This window comes from Corapipo altera, unplaced genomic scaffold (genome assembly GCF_003945725.1).
Source record: "Corapipo altera isolate COAL_440 unplaced genomic scaffold, ASM394572v1 65, whole genome shotgun sequence".
Classification (NCBI taxonomy): Eukaryota; Metazoa; Chordata; class Aves; order Passeriformes; family Pipridae; genus Corapipo; species Corapipo altera.
In genome coordinates, this window is record NW_020884891.1 from 7,501,454 (window position 1) to 7,520,527 (window position 19,074).

General features: G+C 39.8%; 1 protein-coding gene across 6 annotated transcripts in view; it reads right to left on the minus strand.

The window, feature by feature from the left end:
• The window catches only part of IL1RAPL2 (interleukin 1 receptor accessory protein like 2), a 434,872-nt gene that overhangs the window by 145,276 nt on the left and 270,522 nt on the right, over nt 1-19,074 (minus strand). The gene's annotated exons all lie outside the window — the stretch shown is intronic.

The following is a 19,074-nucleotide window of genomic DNA, read 5'->3' on the forward strand; positions in this document are numbered from 1 at the left end:
CAAAATCTGTGCATCTGATTTTGTTTTAGGTGCTCTGCTAACCAACTCCTCTTCCCTCCTTCGCCTCACACCAAACGATGCAGCATCAGTGTTAAAGAACTATCTCAGGTGATGAAGCCCAAGATCCAAATGCCTTTTTAACCTTACTTTGTAGAATTACAAATATCATTTATAGTCAGAAATTATCTCCTCCTCTTTTAACCTTGAAATTATCTTTAGCCAGCCAATTTCATACTGCACATAAGCTATTCATAAATCTTGTACCTAATATTTCCCAGACATCTCCCATACTTGTAATGTGTTGTTTTTTACTTTCAATACAAAAAAAAAGACTAATCCCACCAATTTTGATTCCTACAGTTGCCTTCTGAGAGCCATTATCCCCATGTCTTGTACAGAATTATTGCTCCCCTATTTTTCAAAACCAACATAGTTAGCAAATAAACTTTTCTTTTTAACAGAAGGCTATTGATGGCAGAAAACAAGCAACAAAATGCAGGAAGATGCACAGGAGTGTGGGTTACACTAGGGCATGCTCTGTATCTAATGCAACATTTCTTTTGCTCCCGAAATGTTGTCAGGTTGTACTGAATTGTCCTTTCCATGCAGTTTGATGACCTGCAACTTGGCAAACAGCTTTGCAACAGCTGCTTAAAAAAAAAAAAAAAGAGGGAAATACAGTAACCCCAACTTCTCACCTGTGCCAAAAGAATGAAAGAGAAGTGCATGGAGTCAGAGTCAGACTCCCAATTGCTCTCACTTTTAAAAACTTTTAAAAGTTTTAGAAGTTTTAAAGGAATGAACAGTGTTGGAAATCAGAGAGAAGTTACACCAGAGCTGAGCAACGATTTACTCATGTGCACTATTTTGTTAAGATATGGTCTCCTTCTTTGAATCCAAGATCACATGCTTCACAATGACAGGAAACTTCCAAAATCTTTAGCTTATCATGCTCCCAGTGAACAAAGCGTCTGGGCAGAAAACAGAATTGAAACCCCCTTGACAGCCTTCACAATCCAGAGACAGTTATGGTGCTTATTTTCCTCTCATTCTTAGCCTTGCAGCATTAATTTCTGATGGACTGAACCCATTACTAAGCCACACTTTGTTCAAGCTGTAGAGATCTATTAATCAGGTGTCCAATCAGACACACCAAGTTAAAGCATCGAGTACATAACAGTCTTTTACTGTTCAGTTCCTGTGGTTTGTTCCTGCTTTTCTCTTGAATCAATGGAAAAGTTCTGAGATAAGCATGTTGTAGAAGTGATGGATGCCACCACTGCTAATTATTCCACCCATTACAAGACACAGTATAAATCACTTTTTTGTCTGGTGACTGTCGCATCGAATTTGCAGAGCACAAAAGACACTGCAGATCTGTGATACGGCTCTGTTCTTCTCATTACATAAGAGATAAAGATATGCATACTTAATAAATACATTTATTTTAACGAGATGAAGACAGGCCTAATTCAAATAGTAGCACTTTCTGAACAGCTTTTTTTGTTATCATTATTACTTGGTACATGAGCACAAGACAAGTTTTATTTTCAACACGGTCTTCACAACAGAGCATGGTTTTTAGTCATTATGTTTCTAGTAGCTGCAGCTAAAAATGCCATTTAGAGATGAAACTGCTGCACAAGTACACTTTGTTCAATATAAGAGCCAAACACTCATTTCTATCAAGAGCTCTGTAAGAAAAGCTTCCTTATTCATAAGGTATTGATTCAACATAAGTTTCCCACATACTTTCAAGTGTTTGGCATTAGAGGGCATTAGGGAAAAGAACTGGATGTTTTACAACAACAGTTGTAGCTGCCATGCTGTCACAGCTGGAAAAGCTGTGCTCTGACATGTGCCACTGGAGGTGACCACAGACAGCCCTGGGACACAGGAGGGCTCTGCACAGGTTTTCACATGCATTTCTTCTCTGAAACTCCATTCCTCTTCTGCCAAAGGTGTGGCTGTCCTTAAGCATTGTGCTTAAACCTTCTCAACTTCAAGCAGAATAAAACCCTTGTTTATGTTTTGCTGAACAGCAACAGACAGTTGGTCAAAGGATGGGCAATAGCTTCATGCTTAACCTTGGTCCCACAGAAATCAATTAACGTCAATGAGTACCCTGCTGACATTTCTGACTAAGGGACTTTAGAGTCAGAATTGAGACCAGAAAGCTCAAGCAGCTCCAAAGTGTTCCTCTACACAAGCAGCTAAACCATCAGGAAGATGGAGAGGCAGACAATGAGGACCTCTGAGTAAACTCATGCATGTGGTATCATTTCAACAATTCACATCAAGATGTATATGCGTGCCTGCTTCTGGTATAAATGCATTCCTACCTCTACTTTTATTTTAATGTCCTCACAACTTTCTGCAGAGATGAGAAGACAATCCAAAAGTTAAGTGAATAGATTATTCTGTAGTTAAGAAACAACTGTTTCTTCCCTTCTCTTTTTTATCTTTTGAATGAATCATTTAACATAAAATACATTTTTCATCTGTTAAATTCTCCAGAGGCATTTATTTTTAAATGCTTGGGGATTTCACAAAATACCTCAATTTCAAAACTCAAAACTTGATTTGAACTTAGTCCTGGATGAAGACCTTTGCTGTGATATGCTTCCAAAATTATAACTATGAAACGAAGCAGCAAAGTCATTTGAGACTAGTTTACCTCATGGTAATTTCCACAGCTGGAACTGCATATGTTTCTCTTCAGCTGGGAACAAAGCATGGCAAAGGACACTTAACACCCACCAAAAATTCACTCTCTTCCATGAAAATGGAAGCTTTTTTTTGTCAGCTCCTCTCAACTCTTACTTTTCTAACTTGTTAGCTTATGCATCCAAGCAGCTCTTCTCCAGCACTGATTGGCACTTTATGTCTGCCACAGACTGAATACTCAGCTGTCCACTGGTGGAACACTATTGAGGGCAACACATCGTACTCTGATTAACATTAACAGAAGCCAGACTGTTTATTTCAGATGGTTTGCCTCTCCAGTGACACAGAGAGTGAGTCCAGGAGTGGTACATCCATCTAATTGCTCTTCAATCAAAGAAACTACCCCAGTAAAACCAGTTTAGTACATGCTTTTGCATCCTAGGTTTTTGCTCCTGATATTGACTGTCCAGAGCATAATCACCTTCATCTCAGGAAGCTGGCAAATACCCTAACTTCACTTTCACGCTGCAATGGATTTCTTGCAAGCCTTGTACTATTAACTCACTTGGTTACTTTTCTATCACCTCCACTTCTCACATTATGTTTTGCCATTTTGAGTTTTCCTTGGCAGCAGCACATTAGCCTTTGTTACAACAGTTACAGCTATACATACACATATTCTACAAGGTTGCCCTTTCGTGGGAAGTCAGTGACTTAGAATTTCCCCCTTTCAGGCTGAAATTTCTCAGGCTCCGAACAGAGGCCAGAGTTGATTTTGCTGTTGCCATTTTTGTTGCAAGGAAAATATCTCGTTTTCTCTTTTGAAGGTCAGAAACTCAAAACCAAGGTCAAACGCAGAAAAAATACTTCGAAAATACGCAAATCCTTGCCCCAGTTTTCCATGAAATATACACTAATGCAACTATCAACTTCATTAACTTTGTTCTTCACACAAACGACTATAAAGGATGCTATAGCCAGTCTCCTTGCAGACCAGATCTCAGCCTCCCACCTCTAATACAAATGACTGCCTTGAGAAAATCAAAATGGGGCTGTAAAAAACATCTTGCACTTACATGTTTAATTTTAGCAGCTGCTCAGACAATGAGCACACTGTACATGTGTCTACACGACATGATGGACAGCAGCACAGAGAGCCTCCAGCAAGCAGTGCCTGTGTCAGCCGTGCAGGAGCACCCAGGCAGGGCAGGGGAGCTTTATACTGCATGTGCATCTCTCCTCTAGGACAACCCCTGCAGTGATAAACAGCACACACGACAACAACCCCATCTCTACAGCACTGCATCTGTTACCTTGACAAATGAGCTTCATACAAGAAACTGGAGCCACATGCTTTCAAGCAACTCCATCTCCCCCCCATTCTTTGCTCTGGCTAAAAGGAAAATTGCATTTAATATTTCAAAAGTGCTCCTGCTACGAAAGGGTTTATGACAAACAATTTAAATAATAATTTTAAATAGTAATCAGTGCACTAGGGCTTCAGATAAGAGGAGAACAATTGCTCTTGTTGTTGTGTTATCTTGCAATGGCCTCTCTGGTGGCAAGGTCCTTGACATATACAACAAGCTGCAAGCTGAATCTAAATCAACAGGAGGAACTTTTTTTATGCACCTCCATAATAACCAACTTAGAATTAAACATAAAGACCCTTGGTCAGTACAAAACAGCACTGTCTCCTTGATTTCTAATGCTGATCTGGGCTCTTGGAGGCTCTGGATTGTTTTTAGGCACCTGTTTTAGCCACCTCCTTCCAGCTCTCCACTAGGTCTTTGGACTGATTTGGATGACTGATGCTGGGTCACTGATGGAACCTGTCCTTTGGAGAGTCCCTCTTTCTCTTCCCAGGACAATATAGCACAGCCTGGTTATAAGTTCTCAGCCAGACATGCAAGCAAGCATTAGAATGACAGAGAACCTCAAATGCAAAGACAAAAACAATCTCTGGGTTTAACTTTCATTTTGGTTTGGGTTTAATGGGCATGGCTATGTCATGGGTTTGAGAATTCAAACTGCCACTTTCCAACTGCAGATGCTTCTTGTGTCAGCTTCTGGGATTTGACTACGCCTTATATTTAGCAAACACAAGAACAACAAAAAGATTTTCTCTAATTTAGGCATCTTTCTTGAAGATAAGGATCTGCAGTTTCATTTCCTTTTCTTATTTTCATAATGTAAACCCAACAAGCTGTTATTCACCAAGCATGTCACCAACAGGGAAAGCAGAGAAATGCAAATGTCTGTGAATTAAGGCAGAATCAGAGTAGTATAAGCACACTAAGCCAAAACCAATCCTATTTAAAGGATAGAAACATGCCATGAGGTGTCCAAATATAATTGATAATACTCTTGAAAAGTAGCATTTTTACCAAAACAAGCTCTTATCTGTTTTCCTTCATCACTCAGAAGATTCAAACAAAAGAACAGCCTGTAATGTTTGGATGAAAATATATGCATTTCACAGTAACTTCTTTTTTAACCTAGACTTTATTATCAATTTTTTTAAAATGTCATGTTTTGGCAATACTTTTCTATCCCGCAGCTCAGCTCTTTTCACACTGGCTACTTCAAAAGAAATCCTAACAAGAGAGGTTGGTCCTTTTGTAATGTTAGGGGAAAAAAAAATAAAATCACTCTCTGTCATACTGAAAACATGAGAATGATTCAGAATCAAAGGAAGAGGATGTCATCAAAGGTCCAGAGAGATGATGAATAGCTTCAGGAAGAAAGTGGGCTTTTTTAATGCAGTTTAACATTGAGAATGAATGCAAATATCTAGCCTGGTTGTGCAGAGAGATGGAAAGTTTGGGGGGAAGGAGAATGGGAAGAGATACAATGCACACAGGAGGGTATACAGCAGCACACTGAAGTGTGTGGGTTGAGTGTTTTCTCCATGTTTTTCTTGAATTTGACTGTCTGTCAAAGTAAACAGCCCCAATTATATTCAGCTGGATTGACACATACAGAGCTCAAGGCTGGGGAGAAGAATATTTCAATAAGCAGTTCAGTTACTGTAGGTATGAGGACATCAAGTTTTAGTCTCACTTCCTCCTCCTTCTGACATTTTAAAATGCCAAGCTACTGTCCACATTGCTGCCTTGTTTCCCACCTTGACTACGAGTGAGCAAGGGAAAGTTACCTATTTACTGCATAAAAAGAACCAAGTGATTTTAAAATGAGAAATATGCGACCACAAAGTCGCTGTAACAGCACAACTGTAGACCAGCAACTATAATGTGGTCAGTTTTATATTCCAATTTGAAAGAGGTACGTTTTTGAATACCACAGTCCTGGGGCAAATCAGTGAGGACTCCGTGCTGGATGGGGTGTGCCCTGAAGCACAGCAAGCTCCAGCTCCATCAATGGCTGCGTTACTGTGCCAGGCAGCACTTGCACTGCAGGGAGCTTCACATGAACGCTGGGGCAAGTGACAAGTTCCTGTCACCTTCAGCTGACCCACGTGTCAGCAGCTGTGTTGGTGAGAAGCATCTCATCTTAACAACAAAGCTTTTCTCCCATGCCAAAGAAAAACTGGTGAAGCAACGCAATATTTAAACTCTACAAAGTCCTTATTAAATGTGACAGCAACAGCTGTAGCAGCTAGAGCACTGGCAGAACAAGGGAAAGAATTAAAGCCCTTTCGAGGGCTAGAAAAAGAAAGCAAGTACCATTTTTAATATTAAAGTGAGGTCTGGGCTGATGGGGAATATAGATTCAGCAGCAGATACACAGAGATTTTGGTGGTGCTCAAAGACATTGCTCTGACTCTCCCACAACTTAATGGAAAGGAACCAACTTTCTTTCCAGTCCATATCCTCTACATTAAACTAATATATATAATTCCCACTCCTTATCTTTAGAATATGATGTGTCCCATTAACCTCTCCCCTACATCATGAGCTCCAGCTGACAAAAACCTCTGTATGTGCTTATGAAATGCACAATTCCCATTGCACTGCCAGAACAGTGGACAGTGAGGAATAGAATTAATCATGTTTGGGAGGTGGAGAAAAAGCAGACATCAAAAATAAAACCCCAAAAAAGGGCCATTTTTCCCTAGAGGTAGAATGATTCAACATGTACATTATATGTGTACTCAGCTTCCATGACTGCTTTTCTGGAATGAAGGCACTGATAACTATCCTCGAGGGAATGGTTGGAAATACTTCCATGCTTTACTATACTGCTTCAGTCATGTGGGCATGATCTACAGGAACTTGAATAGTCCTGTATGGGAAGTCATTAACATGGAAGAGAAATTTCTCTTTGATAAGTGTTTAAAACAAACAGTCCCAAGTGTATTAATTTCAGTATATGAGTAAATTATAAAACATTTCTTTGCGTGAGCTGTATGAAACCTGTTAGAGGTGAGAACATAACAGGCCTTGTCACTGCTGGAGGTGCAGGCACCACAATTTTAACCCCTGAGCATCATCTTCTCAGACTGACCTCTCTTCCCACCCGCAGTCTGTGATCACAGTAGTTCCTCTGAGTACAGCATTGCCCAAAGCTCTAGTGCAGCTTCTTTTTCAAGTGATAGAAAAAGTCTTTTAGCTAGAAAAAGAATGAATTCTCTCCCTCTGGAGAACACCACAGAAAAGCTGCAGTTTATCCCAGAATGGAATTCCTGCTACAAAAGGAAAAAAGTATTTCATAAGGGGGCAAATGTTAACATTCCTCTCTGACAAAACTCCTGGGTTTTTTCCAAAAATCCAAAATTTTTCATCAACCTGATGCTTTGGTTAAGTTTTCCACCAGTTTCAAACAGATTTCTGTATCAGAAAACTCAACCAAGTACCAAAGGTCTTCCTCTCTGCCCATCTAATCCTTCCCACGGTATTTCTGTTCCTCTCCTATTGGCATCCACACCATGCTGAAAAACTTGCTGAGCACCCCTCATTCCTATTTGATTTACAAATTAGGTTGCCCGTATTTCTGCAACATGTGTATGTCCCAAGAGAAGCAAAACTGAAATGAAATCTCTAAATGAGATTGCTTTACTGCACACTCACATGTACATACCTATATTCAGATAACAATATTCTCCTTAAAAACATCTGCCTAAATACAGTTACTATGTCCACTCAGAGGTTACAGACCCGTCATATCCCTGGCAGGGTCACACCTCCCTTGTTCCAAATGCATGTCTTCTCCCACATAAGAAAAAAAACCAGCATGCACATGTATTCCAGAGAAGTTGTAAGGGCATATATGGCTTATGGCAAATTAGTTCCTTCCCTGCCAGAAACTATAACCACTCCTGGCCCAGGATGGGCGACTCAACTACCTACAACTGGATTGCTAATGTGATATGTACTGTATAAAGATGAAAAGCCATCTGGTGCTTGGATCCAGCCTCCTTCAATATAACCAAAGCCCTTTTATCATCTCAATCCATTATGAAATTATCTCAGACCAATTCCTGGCAGACAGGTACCCACACAAGAGCAGGAGCACCGGCCAGAATAAAATAAAATCAGACACTGCACAGACCACACTGTCCTTTACCAGTAGAAATAGTCCTTTAGGTCCATTGCTGGCCTGTAACAGAAAAAATAGAGGCTAAGAACCCAAAGCTGCCGTAGAAATTTATAACTATATTGTTTTTTAATTTTACTGCTAAATCATTTTGGTTTGCAATTCTGCACTTTATATTTCCTGCACTTTCTCAGAGTACTTCCAGCCCACAGGGCTTGTCATAAAAAATACCTTGGAGAGCTTTTCATTTTAAGCCAAAGGAAAAGATGAAAAGTTAAATCACTTACTGCTCCCTTCCCATTGGCTGCAAATTGATTTTATTTACTGAAACATGCTTGCATTGCAAAAACCACTCAACACACACAGTAAATAAGTCAGCACATGAAAGTCTAACATAACCAAGTAGCTACCTATCCCTTTGAAATACACTGGAGTCATAAATGCCTAAATACAAATTTAGTTGAATGCTTATTTTTCTCCTGCTTACAAGAGGTCAATCAATACTATCGAAGACAAAAAATAGCTTGGTTGGTCCTGATAAAAAGTAAGAACATGTTTTCCATCCTGTTCCATGATATCAAAGACAAACAAGCTACTTAACACACCCAGCATATTTTTGTATGTCCTTTCAACTTAAAAATTGCAAGGCACTGAACAAACATCAGTAAGTTATTAGCTCCAGTCTTCTGGTGAACTTCATAAGAGCAACATCAGAGCCTGAAGCAATACTACTACTGTCAGATCTCATAAGCTAAACAGGGTCAGGCCAAACAGGCACTTGAATAAGGCACCTTTGAGGATCACATCACTGCAGCAAGAAATAATGCTGACAATTCAGTAGTGAGCACTATTCCTTCCACAGCAGAACTTTTCATCTCAGATACACAGCCACAAGTGCCAAGCAGTACAAACCAGCTCTGAAAGGCGTCAACATTGTGCTGCAGAAACATAACCCTGATCCCAGTTAAAGCTACTGCAGTTCACCTATTAAAATTTCTCCAGCCATTTCACAGGAACTAGACAGTCATTGCTTCCTATTCTCAGGCTTTTCTTATGAGACAAAACATTAGGCAAGATTTGCAGTTTCTCTGGGTGGGAAAGCTGCATTTTCAGTGGGAAAAGCAATCTGCTCATTCATGTGTATCTATTTTACCATTAGCAAAATGGTTTCAGAGGCAGCGTTATTTCATGTCTGTGCATCTATCTGCCTATCTATTATTAATAAAGAAGAATGAGCATCCAGCCTACATTTTCATGATGAAGGAAACCTCTCTTATATAGGAAATGAAAATGTACAAGTTTATTTCAGTGGCTGTGCTTTACCTCACTGTTGTGGGCAAAAAACCCCACAGTCCTATCATTTATACCAAGTCACCTCCACTACTGAAGGCACAATACACTTAGAGAACGTGGCTCAGCAGCTCCCAGAATAAAAGGCAGTTTTTAAAGTGGGAGCTCATATCTGACATTTACGGTATAGAGCAAGTGATTCAGCAAGCTACAGTTGCTGCACACAATGGCAGATCATGGGATAAATGAGCAACTGATAACAAGTGTGGAAGCCTTGGCTGTCCACATCAATAAATTAGGCAATACCAAATAATCAATGCTACAAACTGCAAACTGCTGATTTAAGATGGAAGGAAAAAAGCATGATGTTCAAGAACATGACAGAGAACTAGGGGGCAACATAGGTCAATAAAAACTAATGCTATTTGCCATTCTAATTACTTTGCATGTTCATGAGCCAGGAAGGCAGTCTGTGAAGCTGTAAGTAAAGCGCCAAGAGTACTGACACTATATATAATTCATAGACTGCAGCATATTGCTACATTTCTCATTGCCCTTAGAACGTGCACTTTCTCCAGGAAATATGGAGGTAATACTTAATGTTTATCTTCCAAACTTGTTTTTCATGAGCCCTGTATTAACAGGTCACTCTGGTGAATGGAAAAGTCATCAATCTGGATCATTTGAGAGACTGAAAATTAAGGAGCTTTTATCCTTGTGGATATACTGTGTTGACGCTTCAACAGCGACACAGTTCACACAGCAACCACAAACGGGCACATGCATCCCTCAGACACTGTCCAGATCCTCAGCTTACAGACTCTGATAAGGTGCTCCTGAAAGCAGCAGAGCCGTATCAATTTATCAGGACCTTGCTGGGTGTAAGGTGAAAAGGAGATGTTAAAAGAGAGAACACGACCGGCTGTGTCACTTCTTCCAGGTGAATGGGCACCTGCATTGTACTGACACCGTGCTATGGATTGAATTTTCCTGTTGACTCTTCGCAGACACAGAACTTGCTGCAGATTTATGATGGGGCTTTTGCATGGTTGAACAAGGAATACTCTGAAAAAGGCAGAGAAATCACTCCATTTTCCAAATGGGGTCAAAAGTAAATGCACACATTTCTCTTGCTGGATCACAACCGGGCTTGCCTGACGTAGCTAGAAAAATTAAAGTCACTACAGAAATCAGTGGCTATTAAGTGTTCTTTGACCACAGAAACATGCTTAGCTGTCTACAGCAGTTAATGGGATGGTGCTGACCAGACATGTAACAAATCAGAATTGAAATTAAAGGTTTAAGATAAATACTTTACTGTAAGAAATAGAAAGCTAATATTTACAAAACAAAGACCTTGATAAAAATTAATACAAATCACACAAAATATATCAAAAGAAAACCCTAATTTTTTGGCACTTCCTATATGTTGCTTTAAATAGATAGTTATTTTGGCAATGGTTTGAGAACCCAGCTGTGAAATTCATTTCCTGGTCTTTTAGTACTGTATTTGTCAGCACTTAACCCATTTCTGGCTTGCTTTTTGTCACAAAAAGGAAGGTTTCCTTTAGAAAATAAAAATACTAGAAAATCCAATGCATTATTTATAAGAAAGAGCAGTAGAGGAAATGCTAAGGACACTATCTCCTACCACAGATCTTTTAAAGTTTGAGATTCTCACTAAAAACTTAATTTGGGCAGGTTTTTTGCTGTTCTTTGCATTTAATGAAAAAGTGATGCCCTGAGTGTGTTAAGATATTGCAAACGGGGAGAAGAGATGAAATCTTGCTATGGAAATGTGTAACTTACATGAGCAATAAAATGGCACTTCAGATATGACGTAAATGTTATATATATTAACATGTCAATATTAGAAGGAATAGGAAGGATTTTCTATTTCCAAACAATCTGTAGTATCCCTGCCAGAAGTACAGAATTTCTGCAGATTTAACTTGTTCACCTTTAAGATTTCTCTTCCAAACTAAAAGGTATCTCATTTTCACAGTTATTAGAACTGTAGTCATAAGCAAGTTGCTGTTCTCTTTGCCTTTTGTTATGTAAATATTTTCTTCCAAACAACTGGTTTATGTAGATTTTTTTTCCCCTTTATTCTCTTTTGGACTCAAATATTGGTAAAAGTTCTATTACAAAAGAATATTAAAAGGTGTTTTCCAGAAGGAAAGAAGGCCTTGCTGCCTCTACCACTATAAATACAGTCCATCAGTTGATGGCAAGTACTAACAGTAATTAAAAAGAAAATGTAAGTCCCTATGAAAATCTTACCAGTTTGTTGGCTCAACAAACTGCTTATGCTATACTTGATGAAAATCTGAAAATGCATACTTTATTTTGAGCTCAACACCTCTGGTTAATCATTAAATCTTGCTTTGTGATGCTATTAGAGAATGATACCTAAAGCCCACCATGGCACACAGACAGGCATCAGGGGAGACACAGTGTGACCCCCTTCTCCCTGGAAACAGTGCAAACATCAATCACCCCCTTGCCTTGGAAGCCTTCTGCACAGTGATTTGCTGTCTATATTAGTAAGTGTGGGAAGGAGTTACAAATCATGGACAAACCAGCTTGTTAAGTACAAAATCGGGTTCTGAAGTAGAAAGTGCCAATATTCCAGTGTTCTCTGACTGTAGTCCAGCAGTTCTCCATGAAGTTTCGGGGAGCAGAAGTTGGGTCTTCAGCTGGAAACAGCACATTTCCTGCCAAGAGGAGGCTCTAGCTACAACACTTGCATGGGATACTATGGGGGGACAGGCACCCTAGGCCATATGTCAGAAGTGGAGGGGACTGCCAAGCACTGGGAGTGAGCTGAACATTGTTCTTAACAGGGAAAGAAAGGCTAAAGCTTCCAAGCCAGAAGAGGAGAGAAAGAAGGAAAAGCATGTTCTTGGGTCCAACAGCTGCTGACAACTTCAACACCAGTTTAGAATTCTTGAACCCTAAATAAGGGAAGTTTTTCATTTGGAGATGTGGAGCTAAAAAAAAAAACTCTTTAGAAGAAGCATCTGTTTCCAGGAAAAAGGAGACAGCTCCAACTACAGCAAACACTTCCCATGCCCATCAGCACTGGACATGCAAGTATGTGAGGAGGAGCAAGCCCTGAAGGCCAGACTAACTTCCACCATACGCATGTCACCATGTTTTACCTCGGAGTGCTTTTCAGGCTGTTTCATCAGGAAAATTCACAGCTTGCTTTAGGCTTTCCTCGAAATGTTTTCTGCTTTATTTGAGACAACAGGTTCTCTGACCCACGCTTGAAAATACAAATAAATAAGGGAGTGGGGAGCTAACAGTTCTCACCAGAGCTGCTGGCCAAAATCAGCAGTTAAACACCCCTGTACTCCAAGCAACTCCCAGATCCCAGGGATTAGGCATGATATTGAGTGCTAGCAGGAAATATAGTCTACATCTGGTGAAAATTTAGGCATTGCACAAGAAACATCCCGTGAAATATCAATTAAAAAAAATTTAATAGGAACTATCAAAACATCTCATTTTAGAAATGCTGAAAAATTCCAGTAATATACATTAGTAGATATATGTGTTATTAAAATTATACAGCCACAAATCAAATTAAAACATCTCGGCTAACAACAAAGAAGTAATGTGACATAACAAAATAAGAAATGCAAAATGTTGCAATATGATCTTTGATGTTAAAATTACACAAATTGAAATTAATGTTATTTTCACACAGTGCTGTAATTGACAACTGTGATAACAACAGCTATTTCATCCCATCTCCAAAGAAAAAGCTCTGGAGCTTAGAATATGAGGCAATAATGGAAGAGTGAGAGTGTGTCCAGCCTCTACCAGGACCTGGAGGCTCTGCCTTCTCTGCAGAGTGTAATGCCAGGCAGAGATGTCAGAGTTAATTTGGGTACTAAAAGCCATGAAAACATGTTAACTAGCTCTGCTGGAAAAGCTTCTTCAGAGCTTAACTCAGGAATCCCTACAGACCAGAGCTCTGTGCGACAGGCATGTCCTTAGCACAGTACCTGTCACTGCAGAAAACTGCTGAATATGTTCAGTTTATCTGCTCCTATTCCTCAGCCACCTGCTTTTCTAACCTGTGTCTTATGCTGGCCCTGCTTTTGTGTACATCTACACAATGATATTCAGAGCTCAGTGACCTTTCAGAGATAAACTGGTTTTTTGGATAAGCAACTTTTTAAGCAACACTGAACCATTTCATAAATTCATTGCAGATTACTAAACTGCTTGTGCCAAAACACAATGCCACTGGGAGAGAATCACAACTACATGTTTTCAGATTTTTAAGCAAATACCAGTTCTATAAATCCCTTATAAAAGTCTGAATTCCAGAGAACATGTTGCAACTACAGCTCAGTTTAAATAAGCTTTTAATTTATCTTAACGCCTCTTGCTTTGGTTGTTCTGGAAACTGTCAACAGCCAAAAATGTTGTCAGTCAACATGTCATTTGTATGATTGTGGTGGCAATACTTTATCTCCTGTAAATTGATAAGGCTTAGAGTGCACTACAGAATACTGCAGGTGTAAATTTGTACTGATCAGCACCCAGCAATTGCTGCCAAGGTGTCACTAGACTACCAATAATGTAAAACAGCATATCCAGTTTGCAGAGCATTAAAAATGTGCAGAAAAGAAACTGCCACCAAACACTGGACATACTTTTAGCTCATATCCTCACCTATTTTGTGGTAGCTTCTCACTGTGCTTCCCTAGAGCTGCTGGAAAGTACAACTAATTGTTTGCCTTTCTAAATCCAATTCACCCCCTTGGCTTAACAATAGCAAATTGCTATCAACTGCTTGTGCTAATAAAAGGGTCCCAAACCCACAAACAAAATGTAGCAACAGCAGCAGGTGTAATTTGAAAAGTGAGCAATGTAATGAGACTTGAAAGAATTTAATTGAAAAACTGTGAGCAAAGAGTGAATTCAGGCGGAATCATTCGATTCATGTAGCCATGTGGAATAATTTGTCATTTACGATGGTCAAAACAAATATTGCTGCATAAATGACTTTTAGGAACAGCCAGGCATTTTAGCAGCCTATGAAGAACATGCCAGAGTAGAGACTGAAGGAAACTTGGAGGACAGGGCTGCTGGACAGAGTGGTCCAGTAATTCCTGCATGCCACTCCAATCCATCACCAGCACTTTATGAAGTTGGTCAGATGGCCACCTTCTGCTGTCAAACTGGAAAATAATTCACCAGTAGAAGTTCACAAATCACCTCTTTTCACAGGCAACAGAAAGAAGAAGGCAACTCTCCCACTAGCATAGCTGGCCATGGGAAAGCACATCCCTGCAAAACTGCCCCATCTGCCAGGGGACAACTGGGTCACCCCACAAGAGTAGGTTTTGCTCCTTTCTCAGGGGGGTTACTCTTTCCCGTTATATATCTCCATATATCTTCTCAGCCTGTCTCCTTACAGATCAGTGGTCCAAAACAAAAAAAGGGCAGAAGCAGTAGGTAAACATAGCAGGTGGTTTTTTTACAGTTGTACCTTTTCATCCCCGCTGCTACTAAAATATTGCTGTGCATCAAAACAGAGAGAACTGGTTGGTAGGGCTGGGGGAAACAGAAGGCTGCATAAATTGCCTTTTAAAACCAATATGACTTTTTATGTTTGGGTTTTTCTTTTTATCTGAATAGTATAATTGTTCTTCAATAAACACTGGCATTTAACAATACTCATTAACATGCTTATGATTGCTGATATTCCTGAATAGCTGTAATCTGATTAAAAACTAATAAATTCTGATATTGTAGGTTATCTGTAGATTAACTTTATATTAGTGCATTCATTTTTTCTATATGGGGGCAGTCTAATTTATTATCTAATTAAAAATGGAGTTTCTGTTACATTTTTAGGTTTTAGAACACTAGATCACAGTTGTTAACCTCACTTTTTTGTCCACAACAAGAAGCAAAGTGAAATTGTATCTCTATTTTTTTTTTACACAGATTGAAGGGTTACATGTTATTTGCTAAGAAATAACACTGTTGTCATGTTTCTGCAGCAAAAAATGGCTGACAAGACTTGTTTCACATCTGTCTGCATAATGTAACGAACCCATGAAGAACTAGTGATGAAAAAGCTGTTTTGTTGACAATATATTATTGTTAAATGCACCCAAACACCAAGATTTAGGCAATGCTCATTAGTGCTGTATTGTAGCTCAGGATTTTGTCCCTATAAATACTTTGTGTCAAAATATTTTTGTAATATATTCTAGGCTGCAAGCCTTGCCTTTACAACCCCGAAGAGCTACAGCCATTGAAGCCTTTTATTATCTGAATCACACTCAAACACCCACACGATAACACTGCCAGCCCCATACAGTACCCATGTGTAGCCCAACTGCCCCTTCCCACAAATGCCACCTGACCTGTTTGCTTTGTGCTCTGCTCACCTACTAATACCACTCAGGTCCCTCAGTCTTTCCCCCTGTAGCCAGACATCACATTGGTGGCTCTCAGTTTCCATCTACGACTTCAGAGATTTTTTTTTCTTACAAATCTCACAGTTGCTCATACTATGACTTAGTCACAGGAGAAGAAAGGGAGTAGAACTTCCCTCCTACCTCTGACTGGCCCACTGAAATCTTTGCTTGGGTCTGCAAAAGCAAGAAGGCAAGACAGGACCCGAGGAAAGCAGTGCCTGAGGACAAGCACACATCACCCTTGGATCTCCCTGCCACAGCCACAGCCAGTCAGGCAATTGCACTGACACTTTGGCACAGAAAATTAAGGCAGCAGCTTCTAACAGCTCTAATGACATCACTGGAAGTTTGATGGATAACTAATAAGAGCAGGGTTGTGACCCTAATGAAAAGTCTCTACTTGAAATAAATCCTTAAGCAACACTAAGGATGAATCCCAAACAGACAGCCATGTTTCACTCAGCCCACCACTGCTCTCTTGTCTGCTGTTAACTTTGATCAGGCTGCCTTGTGGGATCAGATCTTCAATAGAGCTACTGCATTAGTCTTGGATATCATTAACTCTTACAATTACCTTAACCAACTGCAGGTTAAAATGGTGCTTCTGTCTCCTGCACCTTCAGATTTTCCTAAAACTTTCTATCATTCCAACTTCTGTTATGTCAGCACTGCATTTATTCTGATTTCAAGTTTCACTCTTTAGATGCCCATACTGTATTTACCTAAAAATATCAGTTATTTCATCCTGTACTTACATAACTAACAAAATCTCCCAGAAGGGCTAAAGACTTCACGCACCAGATTCAATGCGATTTTAAGAAAGGGAAGATCCTTGTCTCACAATCAAGAGATAAATAACTTAATCCACTTAACTGGCATTTCAAATATGGTGTACTTTAGCATGTGCCTGAAAGACTACAGGGAATCTAAGCCAGCTTCCTCTCTCTCCATGGCACTGCAGCTCTCCTTGCTAGAGGGAGATGTGGAGTTGCCCATTTCACTTTCAGAATAGCCCTTTAAAAGCAATTTCAGGTTACCATGGCTGCTAGCAGTGGCCAACAGTGTTTTTCTGTTTAAAGTCTGTATGTTAGAGGAACTCAGTTACGTGACAATAAATGCCAATTCATGCATGTCAATAAGTAACAGCAATAGAAACAGCATTACAAAGCTCCTGAAGAAGAAAGCAGCAGGCAAGATCCTTTTCTCCACATCTTTTTTGCAGGGTAGCAGAGGCAATTCTACCCCAGCTTTACTGGTAAGCCTTCAGCAGTATTTGCTAACAGCGATTTTAAAGACCAGCAGATTCAGCAGTCTGAGCTCTGGTCTCACTCTAGCTTCTCCTGGTACAATATATTGATGAGAACTCGTTGTCAGACAGGTGAACAATGTGGCCCAGAGCAACACCAATCCCACTACAAGAAAGACATGGGCTTATTGAGATGAGTCTGTGAAGGGCCTCAAAGACGCTTAAGGGATTGGATTATCTATCACACAAGGAGAGGCTGAGAGACCTGGGAGGGTTTAGTCTGAAGGCTCATAACAGCCTTATCTGTTTGTACAAACACCTGGTGGGAAGGTATAAAGAAAATGGATTCAGACAGTCCTTAGCGGTGCCCAGTGAAAGAATAAGAGGCAATGGACACACTAACTGTAATAACATAAATTCTGTTTAAATATAAGTAAAATCTTTTTTACTGAAAGGGTTGTGGAACACTGGGACAGCCTTGCCCAGAGATGTTGTGAAGTCTGTATTCTCAGAGATAACCAAAACTTGACTGGGCACAGTCGTGGGCAAGCTGTGGGAGCTGGGGCTGCCTGAGCTGGGGCTTGGATGGGATGATTGCCAGAGGTGCCTCCAACCTAGACCTGCACCAGCCCAGGGAGAGCAAACTCTCAGGATGTGTGCCAACAACTACACCGGTATGTAGTGCACTTTCTGCCTCCCATGGGACTTACTATTCAATGAAGTCCCTGAGCACGTCATGTACCTGCTCCCAGCCCGAGATCTGACCCATCTCACGACCCTCCACCTGGCTTGGCCAGCCACACAACACAAGCAATCCTTTGCTGTTTGTTGTACAAGTTTTCATTGACCTCTCCCCACCAAAGATCTAAACCCACATGCACACAAAATTCACAAACTGAAACAAGACAGAAACAGGAGAAAGAAATTTCCTCAAGCACCAAGCTGTGAGATAATATGTTTACATGGTTCTAGCTATTACATTTGTAGTTCTTTTCCATATTTTCAGGTTGTCATCTGCATAAACTTACTAGCCTATTTCAGCTATCTAGAGAGATTCAACCAGGAAACACATAACACCAGATATGTCTCCCGAACATTTCCATCTGGAAAAGGTGTTTACTAACATATGTGCTTTTATAAACTAAATGAAATTTAATGCAACATGAACTTCACACCAAATTACAAGGGGAAAAACCTGCTTCTCAAGCTTTTTGCAAAACCAAGAACACTTACATATTTCATATTACATTTTAAATAATTCAGGTCATAATTTTCTTAATAAAATAAATAGTTTTAATAAATACTATGGCTAGTTTAGGACGAATTCCTTAAATTCTGATGTATGAATGTACCACAGTGTTTAAATAATACATAGAACACACGACTTCTAGCAAGGTCATGATGAGAGGGAGAGCATAGACTACCCTTCGTGGGGAATTGAATTAAATGCATCTCATTTTCACTTTGTCAAACTTAGTTCACAATCTGGTTGAAGACCAGCATGCTACTTAGGGTAGCAACTATCCACAAGGCAGGTATTATATCTTCATTTGACAGGTCTGGGGTCAGGTAGGTCGAATCAATACTGTAGAGATCTGTCCACGGTCAAAAATGGACAATAAAGAGTCACATGACATATGAATATGGCACACAGGGAAAAGAACTCATTAAAAATGAGGAATAATGATAAGAATAAAAAAAATGGATTCCACCCAAAATAAAGGGAAGAATTTTATTTTGAGGACATATGAGAAACGTCATATGGACCAATTCAGTTTGATATAAGAAACTGGAATTCTGCTTCTCATTGCTTTAAGTAGGGCCCCATTTTAATCAGTATGTTGAAATACAGTTGGGAAAATACCTAACCATTTGTTTATATGGTTTTGTGTGAAAGGCTGAAGAAAACCTCAGCAGTTTTCA